The following is an 11,303-nucleotide window of genomic DNA, read 5'->3' as shown; positions in this document are numbered from 1 at the left end:
ATTCTAAATATATCAAAGAACACGGGTCTTGACCAGCTACTTTTAAAGATTGCAGTTACTTTCATTGTCAATTTGTAACGACAGTTGAGATACCAGAAGACATAAAAATAGCATGTGTAAAACTTTTGTACAAAAAATAGAACCCCCCTCCCCTTGATGTTGGAAACTATAGACCTGTTAGTATTCTATGCAGTTTACTGGTATTTCGGATTTCAAAAATTTCGGTTGAGCATCATTGAAGAGACATTATTTGTCGTAATGCGCATCTGGTGCATCAAAATTGGTACCGTATAAGTTTTATATTGTGTCAAAGATTTTCGAAAAGAGTGTACATTTACAACTTTCAAATGTTTAAAGTAAGAATAACCTTTTACAGTCTGGTTTTTGAAACAGATGTTCTATAGATACTTGTTTAATTCCTGTTTTTGATCATGTTAGAGATAATAATCCCAGGGGCCCGTTTTACAAAAGGTCGTAAGTCTTAAAATTAGTCGTAAGACATAACTTACGATGTGAGACCGTTTTACAAAGATTTAGGATTTACGAGTTACGATGAAATTCGGCCTTAAGTCTACGACCGCCCGGGGGCAACCCTATGTCCCAAGTTTTGTCGTAAGTGCTCCATAAAATCTTTGTTACTATGGTTATTAAAATAATTCAACATGGCTGCATTTCTAATGTTTAATGTTATGAATGAGACTCATAAAAAACGTGCGTTGCGGGTGTTTCGCGATAGAAATAATCAATAGGGTCTGTAAGTCTCGTTTTGTTTCACTTTCGGTTTTACTACTTCCGGGTACAACAACATGTGGAATATATAAAGTCGTAACAGGGAATCGGCGCTAATATGTAATTTGGTGTATTGTTAAGCGATCGGCTGCATACATGAGACTGGGAAAACCCTGCCATGTAGATTATTTAGGTTTCTAGTCGATGCTACAGTAAGGAAGCGGTGGATACAAAGATGTAGGTAAGTAATATTATCACAATTTAACGAATAATCATGTCAAATTAACACACGTGTGTATAAACTGACAGAATATACTGGACGTGTTGTTTATATATTTCAGAGGGGGTAGGCCTACAAAAGATTTTGACAGACGAACTGATAAAAATAAAATAATAAGAGCAAAAAATTACATGTACTACAATTCCATAAATGGGGGGGGGGGGGTTAAGTTTTTCTTCGTTATTGATTTCAACATTTATTAACATCTTTTACTACATAATTCCCTTCTGTCTGAAAAGGGGAAGGAACACTTATTTATTGTATCAATATAGAAAAAGTAACCTTGCTAGGAAAAGGGGAAAGGGTTGACAGGACACCCTTGATACTACTTGCCTTTATATAGGCTCTTGCATGATTAAATTTTGTATTGTGTTTCAAGAGAACTGGCATATATCTTTATTGTATAATTATGTAAAAGTGACACATGGCCTTGAAAAGAATGATTGTAACACTCATATTCTGTGCTTATTTCAGAAACTACAACTTTGTTGTGTAGTGAGCCACTTTAATCAATAAAAACAGCAACTTATGGTATATTACTTTTTTTTCATAGACACATAGTTACGAAACCTGCTGAAGCAGAAGCATCTGCTTCAAACGTACATGTAGGAACCGAAGATGATACTGCTACCAATATATCTGTACCAGACAACAATGATACAGCATCAAACCCTCAACATTTAAAAAGGTACAGTGTACGATACAAGTATTGTCAATACCAGATACTAGTACATCAAACCAGGAAGTTACAACGGTTGTTAAATTTAGTGTCAGGTGGTTTTTCTGTATTTTCTTCAATCTCATTTCAGTGTTATCTAAATTTATATGCACACCAAATACTATAATGGTATTGCTTTTGTTCTTACAGCTTCCCTTGAAGACTAGGATGTTGTAAACTTGCAGTGAGAAATATACCTGCTTAATTAAAGGAAACCATCCTTGACAATTGGGAACATCATAATTGAAAGACCCTGGAAAGGTATGTTTTAGCGGTTCGTTAAGGAAAAATGAACAATGCACTTTCTATACACTGACTAGTTATCCATTTCAAAGGTCAGCGCAGATTTCACAATATTCAATTACCTAGTAATTTTAGGGGGTATAAGTGTTGCTGTATACACCATTTTCTGTGGATATTTTTCATATATTCATGAAATTTTGTTTGAAGGGATCATGAACACTGTTGGGAGTGTCCATTCAACTGAAATAAAAAAGTCAGAAGAATTGAAGATTGCAATGGATGCAACAGAAGTGACCTAATATGACCAAATTGATATGAATAGCCAGTTTTTCGCTTGCAGTAATGACAAGAGTGGCCACAAAGAAAAGACCTTAATGTGTATTACACCTAATGCAGCTTATTTCCAATCTGTATGCTGGATACAAATCTAATTTGGCAATTGTGAACCATTGTGGCATTTTAGAGAAGTTGCAAGTTGGTGATATATTCCTGGCGGACAAAGGATTTTGTATATTTGACAAACTTCCAAATGACATGACACTTAATATCCCATTCTTTCTTACAAATAAATCCCACTTCTCAAAAGAGGATGCACAACTTTGCTATAAAATTTCCAGATGCAGAATCCATGTTGGATGGGAAAATGAGAGAATAATTTTTTTTTTAAATTCCTTAGCCATATTCTATCATAGTATAGATATTGATCTGACAAAATATTTCATATTTGTGTGGATCATGTGAATTTGCAGGTTCCCCTTTTGAAGGAGATTGCAGATAAATCCTACAAACTTATTAGATTAATTGCATGTATATATATACCTTAAATCTGCACATACCTGCCACATTGAATTTTTAAAGTTAAAAGTAATGAATACCATATATGCAATATAACTTTTCTACATATTTATATAAATATAAAGCCTTTTATATTCATATGAATATAAAGCCCTTTGGAACGTCTCCATCAGAATGAAATATTCTCGAGAGGAACTTTAAACAATATACAATCAAACATAAAGCCTTTTGTTCTCATTCTGAAGGTTTTCAAATCTGCATTATTAAAAAAGAAGTAAAATCCATTGTTTTAATAAATGCATGTAATTGAATGATTTTTGTAAAGTTGGACACTGTGTCTTAGTGTATACATACATGTATTTTGGTTCATCTAAAATAAGAAAAACTCTGTCTATAATGTTTATTCAATAAATATACATGTAATTACATAACTTTGATAGATGCACCACTGGTATCATAATAAAGTATATGTACATGTGGTTATGTGTGTGTGTTTTAGACTGCAAAAATACTTCATTATTATAATTAAACTCTATCACGCTTAAAATGTTGACCATAATACATCTTTGTCAATGTGAATTATTAGAGTGTCACTAGGAATCCACACTGGCAAATCACAGCATTGGGTGTCTTTCAGGTGGTATTGTCCTTGAATCTGATGCCAATATTCAAATTTTGTTTTGAGGTGCAGCGAACCATCCCTTGCATCACATTCTAAAATGGTAAATGTCACTACATGTATTGATAAAATATACATGATTTACAAGTGCTCTGATTAGTGGTGAAAGTATTATACTGCAATATGCATACTTATTTTGACATAGATGTACTGCAGTATTCAAAACTTGATGCAAGTAAAGTTTATAAAGAACATTAGCAGTTCATTATCACAATGAAGCCTAAGTAGTATTTGTATTTCATTCATAAAATGTTACTTTAAAGTTATAATAAACTTGGATACATCCATAATGATATACATGTATGTGAATACATATATGTACAGCTAATGTACATGTATTAGGTACACGTACACATAATTGTTCAATCTATAATGCTGACTTACCAAGAGGGAAATCCCAACATTTGCACAAGCCTCTTTAATTGTCATTGTTCGATCTGAAAATGGGCACTTAGCCTCAATTAAGAATTTCAGGGGTTGCTGAAAATGGCCTGTTGCCCTGCGGAATGAGGATGTAGTTAATTCCTCCATTGTTGTTGTGAACTTTGACTGTGCCGACTTTGGATGTTTTATCCAACTACTGGCGTATTTTACATTGAACAGTTTTATTTGCCTTCTTATATCTGAAAAATTCCAATATATCTACATGTAAAAATTTTATCTTCACAGTTCGAACCCATTTATTACCTACTTTGGGTATAGATAAGATAAGTTTATTCCAATTTTGGGCCCATAGAGCATAACAGCAAGACAGTTTATAAAGAAAGAAATTTCTAAAAAGAAAGAAAGTTTACAACATATAAACTTATAATTATTATAATCATAATAGATATAGATCCAAACATGTATTGACATTATTTTATCTTTAAATTGTGTACCTACCTTTGAAAATTTGCTGTCATATGAAGATCGACCCTTATACTGCCCCATTATGGGCATACTGGCATCAGACATCCACGTTAATGATGACTGCACAATGCACAACACCTTTATCCTCAGATTCAAGGCATATCTATAAAATATTTTTAAAATATTAAACAATCTTAACCCATCTGTGATGTAACTGATATAGATAGGCATATTTAATGCGCTTTGTTTATTGAATATACAACTGTACACTGCAGGTGCGTAAATGTAGTATCGTTGTCCCCCCCCCCCCCCCCCTTTCCGATCTCCCCAGTACGTTCGTATAAATACAAAGCAAGTTTTATGCATAATCCGTTTTTATTTTCAAGTATTAATATACTTTTAATTGGAATGATTTGAGAATATAAAAACGTATCGTACATCTCTCTGTTCATAGATTATGCTTTTACCAACCTGCTCTTTATCTGCAAGACGTACCCTTGTCGATGCTTGTACACTGGTGGTTATTACACGTAATTCGTCAAACACGAAGCGAAGAATCCTCGACCACTCCACTAATGCTTCAATTCCCATGTTTATCTCGTTAAAACCTCCACATAATCGATTGATAACGCTATATCTATGTATACCACTCTCTACACAGTGCAATCTGAGATGTTGATGTACCCGGAAGTTAATAATCTCGCTAAATCTCGGCAATCACATGACGAGACTTACAGACCCTATGAAGTCGAGGGGTATCGTTTGCCCAGGCGGTATTTCTACGAGTTAAAAGATTTAGTGCGGGGAGACGTAGAGCATCCTACAAACCTAAGCAAGGCTGTACCAGCTGTTATTCAAGTACGTACCATGATTTATTATTGTCTACACACATAAAGGCTTGTCCTGCCTCCTTTGTTTACTACAATGCGTCACTTCCTCTGATGACTGCGTCACACAAAATGTGGTTACGTACTCGTATATTTCCGTCAGTGCGCGGATCAAACAAATGTAGCAAGTGTTCTTACAATGTTTGTATATTCCCGCATAGACCATATTTTTTCCAATGATCATGATGATGTTGACTACTTCAAGCATTTTTAAAAAGAATGTATGCATGTCATATCAGATCTTATTTCGACACACCCATCCACACGTAGGCCTTAAGTTATGTACGCCTATATTATACATGTATGCACGCACTAGTACATCATTTATATGCACGGTGTTATCCAATACCATGGTAGATTTATACCAATTATTAGTATGTATGAGAAAGACACTGTATTGGGAAAAAATTGTGAGTGAATTAATCCCTAACCCTTTTCCATGTCCGCCCCCATCCATTAAATTATCAGTTAGGCCTATTAGTATGTTTGCAATGTATTTCAAATGGAAAAAGAAATTGTGAGTGAATTAATTAATTAATAACTACATCCCCCCATTATACCAGTTATTAGTATTTATGAAAAATAGATGGTGTTGCATTTTTTTTTTTTAAAGTGTGATTGAATGCCCCCCCCCCCCCAACAAGTACCATCATCCATCATATTATTAATTAATGTATCAATTAAGATTGTATGCCAACATGTTTGGTAAATCAATAGATTGAATTGAATAAATTTACTTCGCTTAATTAGCAATGCAAATATACATGTATAATTCAAAGTTAATTTGCTCCAATTTTCTTTCCTCCCCAGTGTCTGCGCGTCAAAGCGTCGGGTTTCGCGCGGTATCTATGTTCAATTCTACAACTTCATACGCTGAAGAGTTCCATATACGACTTGCGACAAAAGAATTTACGATATATGATTACGATACGTTTTGTAAAACGGTCCTACGATCTGTCGTAAGTTCTTCAAATTTATGACTTAGGACTTAAGATTTACGACTTTTTGTAAAACGGGTCCCTGTTTACTGGAATGGTCATGCTTGACCTACAGAAAGCTTTCGACACTGTTGATCGTTCCATTTTAAGCAAAAAATTTGACATTTTAGAAGTATATTAATAAGGCTGGTTTAAGTCTTACTGAAGTGATAGAAAGTAATATCTGTGTGTAAATGGTGTCACTTTAAGTCTTGGCTTTGTTTCATGGGGTGTCCCTCAGAGCAGTATCTTGAGCCCGCTGTTATTTTTGATATACGTGAATGACATGTTGAATATTGATCATGACTGTAAGTTAATTTTATATGCGGATGATAGTGCTATCCTCTGTACAGATTTCATATCAAAGAAACTTGGTAAAGTGGTTGAGTCTTGTTCAGATTGATTGGTTGACAACAAATTATTATTACACGTTAAACAGAGTGTATATTATTTGTTCTTAAAAGAAAACTAAGTAAAGTTAAAGTTGTCTGTCAAGAGCATATTATTAAAGCTTCAAAACAAGTAAAATTAATTAATATCTTAGTTTGTACATTGATGCTAAATTGGGTGGTGAAAATATGGTATCAGATGAATCCTTTTCATATCTCAAGTGTTCGATCTCAAAATGTTCCGTAAGAAATTGTAACACTTGTGACATATTGATCACTAGAAATTTATTTAGAAGTAATCTCACTGGACGTAGTTTCTGTATCAAAACTTTTGATAATTTGACTTGTAAATCTTCTAACGTTGTCTACGCTATTGAGTGTAACCAATGTGGCTTAATTAATGTTGGAGAAACTAAAGGTTCACTTAATAAAAGAATATCGGGGCACATATTTCAAATAAATAATGGTGGTAACCAACTTCTTTACAAGCATTTTAACTCACCGGACCACTTCATACTGTCCAGGAAGGTAAGGATTTGGGGGGAGAAATTACCATCACACAAATAGTCCAACATTAAGTATCCCTCTTCGTAGACAACGAAAAGCTAACTGGATCAGGACTCTAGGTACTGCATTTCCATTCGGGTGCAATGATTATGTATACGATGTGGGAAATTTGACTAGTCCACAAAGAAATAACGTGAATGTGATGAGACTCATTCCCAATACTCAAAGACTGAAACGCAGTCATGGACATCGTTCATAAAAAATACCAAGAATAAATGATGTCAAGTTTGACTCTCTTTTACCTTACGTCAACAGAAAATTAGGTCCACATCATATTCGCACAAAACTCTATTCCATTGAGAGTTTCACATATGTTATTTCAAGAAGTCACATACTTGGATTTTTCAACATATATATATGAATATAGACTCTGTGATTATGGATGTTGCCAATCACAGGCTCTTTAAACCACCAAGGATCATGAATGATATTCCTTCCAAATCATGCTGCCAGTTCCTTAAGCTTACATTTACAAACAAAGGAATATATGCCGTCAACATACCAACATTCTTCGTCATAAAAATGTTCAGTCGTGTATTCCAACTTATTTCAAGTTGAAGTCTGCACCCAGTATTTCCAATAAATATACTTCTACTATTGCATCCAAACTTTTCAATTATAAACAAACTTTGCAGTACCTAGATATAGACCATCTTATACTTAATCCACTTACGTGTTCTTGTTTTTCATTCTCTTTCAACTATACTCCAGCTAGGGCCTCCGTGGCTCAAAATCACGTGGCCTCTCACCTCTGGTCGGCGAGGGTTAGAATTCCGCTCGCGCCGGTAAGTGAGAAATTTCCCCAGTTTACTTGCGGAAGATCGGTGGTCTCTTCCCAGGTACATTGTATCTGGGTTCTCTCTTCCACCAATAAAAACTGGGCGTCACCAGATAACTGAAAAATTGTTGAGTGTGGCGGAAAACAGCAAGCAATCAATCCAGCTGGACATTGTCATTACTGGTGATGTTGATATATAGTCCAGCTGGACATGTCATTACTGGTGATGTTGATATATAATCCAGCTGGACATGTCATTACTGGTGATGTTGATATATAATCCAGCTGGACATGTCATTACTGGTGATGTTGATATATAATCCAGCTGGACATGTTATTACTGGTGATGTTGATATATAATCCAGCTGGACATGTCATTACTGGTGATGTTGATATATAGTCCAGCTGGACATGTCATTACTGGTGATGTTGATATATAACCCAGCTGGACATGTCATTACTGGTGATGTTGATATATAGTCCAGCTGGACATGTCATTACTGGTGATGTTGATATAGTCCAGCTGGACATGTCATTACTGGTGATGTTGATATATAATCCAGCTGGACATGTTATTACTGGTGATGTTGATATAGTCCAGCTGGACATGTCATTACTGGTGATGTTGATCAAGTTGAAAATGAGGACCTCAAATTACTTATTCTAAAAGGTCCTAAATACAGAGAACCTCGGCCTTTCAATTGGGGATATAACTTCATTTCTATTATGAGTTCTGTCGCGGATTATGCCAGACGATGGGCTAAATATGAAAAAAAAAACAACTTGATACATTGTCAGAATGGATTAAAAGTATAAGAGGAATATTAAAATCCCGCATTAGACATATGAAAACAAAAGTACATACAATCTATCCTTCTGTGTTTAGTAAAGCAGAAGTGACAAAAGAATTAGATAGGTTACATGAGGAATATGTTTTGGTTCCAGCTGACAAAGCTTGTAACAATATTGTCTTTGTTTGTAAGGCTCATTATTACAACTGTATTTTAACGAACTTGGCATTACTTCTACTTTTGGTAATCCTACCTATACTCCAACTGCCATTTCAAAAAACGAAATTCTTCAAAACGATGCTTCAGTTTTAGACACGTTTAATATCCCAGCCAATGGGTCGGATGAATATGAGTTACCGTACCTATACTGGATTCCTAAACTTCATAAAAACCCTTACAAACAAACATACATTGCTGGATCCAGATGACGAACAGTGATCAATCTCATAACTCCTACAAGCTATTATACAAAATAGAGAGTTGGGCCCAATGTTGATAGAAAAGTTAAACAAATTGATTGATTGATTGTATGTTGCTTAACGTCCCGCTCCAGATTTTTTAACTCATATGGAGACGTCGGCATTGCCGGTGAAAGGCTGCAAAATTTAGGCGTATGCTCGGCGCTTATGGCCATTGAGCAGGGAGGGATCCTTATCGTGCAACACCGGCTGCGACACGGGATCTCGGTTTTTGCGGTCTCATCAGAAGGACCGCTCCATATAGTCGCCTCTTACAAATGTACGACAAGCAAAGGGATACTGGGGACCTATTCTTACCCGGATCCTCACGGGATTTTAACAACTGAAATGGGTGTCATAAGTAAATCACATTTAAAAGAACATGTGAAAGTATCACAATACATAGGAACGCCACTTCAAAGACCTATGATCTTAACTTCACCACAGGAGAGAAGATTTTACAGCAGGATTGAATGAGATTGTTGATGGAAAAGCAGACACAAATTTCTTTGAATATTTTTAGATAATGAATCTGACGGACTCTCATCAGATGTTTATAAAAAGAGTTTCATGTTTTATGATATATTTAGATCGTACTTTTACAGAAGAGAAAGTTACAATATTAGTCATTTTAATTTAGACAAATATTTTTATCTATTTAAATGTTTTGTTCATCCTTTTCTACATTTTGTTTTTCAGATGTGTGCCTCGAAGCAGTTTTAATTTTTGACAAAGATTCAATTTTTAAGCGTTTGCTTCGTAGCTGGGAGGTCGTGAGTTCGAGCCCCGCTCGTGTCATGGTGGCCAAACCTAAGACTTTAAGATAGGCAGTGAATAAAATGGGTCTTTCGAATACGGAGGTCCCATGTTGCGGCAGGCGTTGGCAAGATTAAAAAACCTCACTGTTACGCCCCTGAAAGCTAAGCATAGTTCTAATTTGTGGCACTTTACCTCCAACTAGTGACGTCTCAATATTAGTGAAAAATTCACGACGGGATGTACACAAAAAAAATCAATCAATATCAATTTGAACAAAGTATCATGCAAATTTAGCTCATTTAATATGTTTCAAACCCGTTTTACACGGATGGGACAGATGATCCGACAGATCCATTGCTTTTTGCAGCAACTTCATGAAATCTCGAGGTTTTAAAGAGATTCCCATTATGAATGTAAGAGGGACAGGTTAAATGTTTTGTAGTTTAATCTGGTGGTGGTTTTTTTTTTTTAAATCTCCGCTTACGGGTTTTTCTCCTTTCAGATATGACCATGGAAACTGATGTCGCGACAGGCGTTCACATGATAAAGAACCCTCACTGCTTTTAAATCGAGGCAGGCTATTGATAAACAAGTTGATGCTACAGGGGTTTCAACAGTCTTGTTAAAAGTCAGCATTTCGTAAGTTTTATGGTCGTTATAACGATCTGGTTTGTCAATAAACCTATCATTGGGTCAAGTGCAGTCTGATATGTTTCATACCGATTGTTAGACCGTTCTTGGCACACTGATTTCGACTACGGATAACTCCGTTTACCTGATCAAGATATAGGGCTCACCACGGATGTGACCGATCGACAAGGAATGCTTACTCCTCCTAGGCACCTGCTCCCACCTCTCGTATATCCAGGGGTCGGTGTTTGCCCAACTCTCTATTTTGTCTTCCTTATAGGAGTTATGAGATTGATCACTGTTCGTTATCTTCACCTTTTATTAGAAAGGATCTATCCCTCATCGCACGTGAAATAAAATTCCACTACGAGATAAGTACTCCCGGGAGAAGGGAAAAACGTCTTAAAAGGAAAAATAATCCTTCTTTATATTTAATTTTGGATAGTTTGAAACAAAATGACCATTTTCCTTACAATGAAAACAGTCACCCTCTTGTTTCCCCCTTTCATATATGTTTGATGCATTAGATGGGGACCAGACTGGAGTGGACCATAACCTTGAAACATGCCCATAAGGGGATAAGGGACATGATGATATGGTTGGGGGAAACCAGTTGGATATTAACCTCAGTCGCGCCCTCTTGAAAATGTTTCTTTTGTTTCCCTTTCCCCCCTTCCATTCATCTACAGTATTTGCAATTTTTTCATCTTCTTATGAACCAAATAACTTGAAAACTAACCCATAGAAATCTTCATTTTGCTCATACCTTTTTCA

General features: G+C 35.6%; 2 long non-coding RNA genes across 3 annotated transcripts; one reads left to right on the top strand and one right to left on the bottom strand.

Moving 5' to 3' along the window:
• Positions 1 to 759: 759 nt before the first annotated feature.
• LOC125647770 (uncharacterized) lies at positions 760 to 3,244 on the top strand. Its single transcript, XR_008796360.1, has 4 exons — positions 760 to 970; positions 1,563 to 1,697; positions 1,878 to 1,988; positions 2,178 to 3,244. It is a non-coding gene; the product is annotated as an uncharacterized LOC125647770 (long non-coding RNA).
• Positions 3,152 to 5,027, bottom strand: LOC125666491 (uncharacterized). 2 transcript variants are annotated; one of them, XR_008796358.1, is made up of 4 exons: positions 4,765 to 5,027; positions 4,327 to 4,456; positions 3,829 to 4,067; positions 3,152 to 3,479 (listed from the first exon to the last, which is right to left on the bottom strand). It is a non-coding gene; the product is annotated as an uncharacterized LOC125666491 (long non-coding RNA). The 2 variants fall into 2 exon arrangements; XR_008796359.1 differs by having other exon boundaries at positions 4,789 to 5,027.
• Between the last annotated feature and the right edge of the window lie 6,276 nt (positions 5,028 to 11,303).

This window comes from Ostrea edulis, chromosome 6 (genome assembly GCF_947568905.1).
Source record: "Ostrea edulis chromosome 6, xbOstEdul1.1, whole genome shotgun sequence".
NCBI lineage: Eukaryota > Metazoa > Mollusca > Bivalvia > Ostreida > Ostreidae > Ostrea > Ostrea edulis.
This window is presented reverse-complemented; position numbering and strand designations above follow the sequence as displayed.